This window comes from Capsicum annuum, chromosome 10 (assembly GCF_002878395.1).
Source record: "Capsicum annuum cultivar UCD-10X-F1 chromosome 10, UCD10Xv1.1, whole genome shotgun sequence".
In the NCBI taxonomy this organism is placed as follows: domain Eukaryota; kingdom Viridiplantae; phylum Streptophyta; class Magnoliopsida; order Solanales; family Solanaceae; genus Capsicum; species Capsicum annuum.
This window is the reverse complement of record NC_061120.1, coordinates 214,062,550-214,064,266: the sequence shown is the minus strand read 5'-3', so window position 1 is coordinate 214,064,266 and position 1,717 is coordinate 214,062,550. Positions and strand designations below refer to the sequence as shown.

The 1,717-nt window shown below is 36.2% G+C and overlaps 1 long non-coding RNA gene across 1 annotated transcript; it reads left to right on the top strand.

Moving 5' to 3' along the window:
• Positions 1-343: 343 nt before the first annotated feature.
• On the top strand, positions 344-1,266 carry LOC107854532. The gene is made up of 2 exons (XR_001670036.2): positions 344-706; positions 898-1,266. It is a non-coding gene; the product is annotated as an uncharacterized LOC107854532 (long non-coding RNA).
• Positions 1,267-1,717: the final 451 nt, after the last annotated feature.

Below are 1,717 nucleotides of genomic sequence, written 5' to 3'. Positions count from 1 at the left end.
CGAGCTATCCTTGAAAATATAGTCTAAAGCGTGTCTGGTAGTATGTTACAACATTATTGAGTTATCGGTATTGAAAACGTCCTTCGTTCCTATTTCTTTCTTTTTTTTCCAATATGCCGCTCCGCCAGCAAGGAGCGAAAGAACCAAGTTTTCTGTGGTATATTTCTCCACCATTAGAAGCAAATGAGATCTCTTCATCTGGCATGCAGAAAGACAATGCAGGAGTAGTAGTTTGAAGTTTGGTTTAGTGGGGTCAGTAGGTTTAGACTTGAAGAGAGATTATATGGACAGAAAGGATTCGCCTTGCCACCAGTGTTCCATGTCTCATGTGGTGATGAATATGAGCATTTACGACCACTTATTTTCATCAGAAAAAAAACAAAAGAAATAAGCATCTCTGATACTGATTGTAACATTCCTAGTTTTGTAACTCGAAAAGTTTTCCTATTTCACTGGTTGCTGATTTTAAGCTTGAGTAACCTGTCCATTTTTTTAAACACCAATATTTATAGTCATATTGTCAGTTGCATTTGTTTCTTAACCGTCTGCAGTTTAATCTTCGTTTCTCCATTTATTTACTTGTGCAATTAACCGCTTAAATTGTTCCCGTTGCAGGTTGCCAGCGTGACATTTGACTTGCTTTTGCTGTTGGTTCTAGGATCATACTTGATTACACTTTTCAGTTTTCCTTTTTATCACCACCAGGGTACGTATGTATTCTGGTTTACCTGATCCTGATTCGCTTATTTTCATATACAAATTTTAGCTGTTCCAAAATATGATCAATTTATAACAAAGACTTAAGAAACCTCCTAGATGTGTGTACCAATCAAAATATAAATACAAAGAAAAGAAAATGTAAACTCATCTAACCAATCTGATGGTATTATTTGGCAGGGTCTTGACGATCTTATTAGTCTATTCCGTCGCCCCCCATCACAGAAAGTAAAAACCGCTTGATTCCTGAAGCAGGACTTTTCGGCATCAGGTGCTTGTGAATCAAGAAGCAGGCGTTACTTTTTGTAATCTTAAGGAAGCTCATTTTCGGCAAGTTGTTATCAGTGGTTCAATGTATCGTCATGTAAACATTTAGCATTTCATGGAAAAGCTCCACATATTTTGCTATGGTAGGTTTCCCATAGTCATTTTTTTATTGAGATAAGAATGTCATTCTCGCAGCCGGCTTTTCTCATAGAATTATGAGTTCTAAACATGTAAACCAGCTGACGTAGGGCGTCAATTTTGGCAGATTGAATGTATTTAAGTTCCAAGAAGATGCAGGGTTCTTTTGTTTTAGAGATTTTTTTCAAAAGCCTGTAAGTTGATGTTGATTTTGTTGGGTTCATAGAAGTGTGAATGAGAAATGGAGAAGAAATGGTAGAGGAAAAGGAGACACTCAAATTGGAAAGTGTACTCCTAATTTGGAAAGTTTACTCTTTCTCCCACATTGGTGGAAGAAGAGAACTTTTTACTATTTATATTGTGAAACACTTACCTCACATGGCAAGTGAGGCAAGGAAATAGAGATGCCTTGCGTTGTCATTGCTCGCTCGGCTTGGCTTTGGATTTGGATTTGGAAAAATGATTGATCGATGAAATCTTTCTTTTTGGACAAATTTTATTTGACAAAATCATTTCTGAGTTTTAATCCTCCATTTAGATCTTTCTTTTTGGACAAATTTTATTTGACAAAATCTGAACAATGATGAAAAAGGCA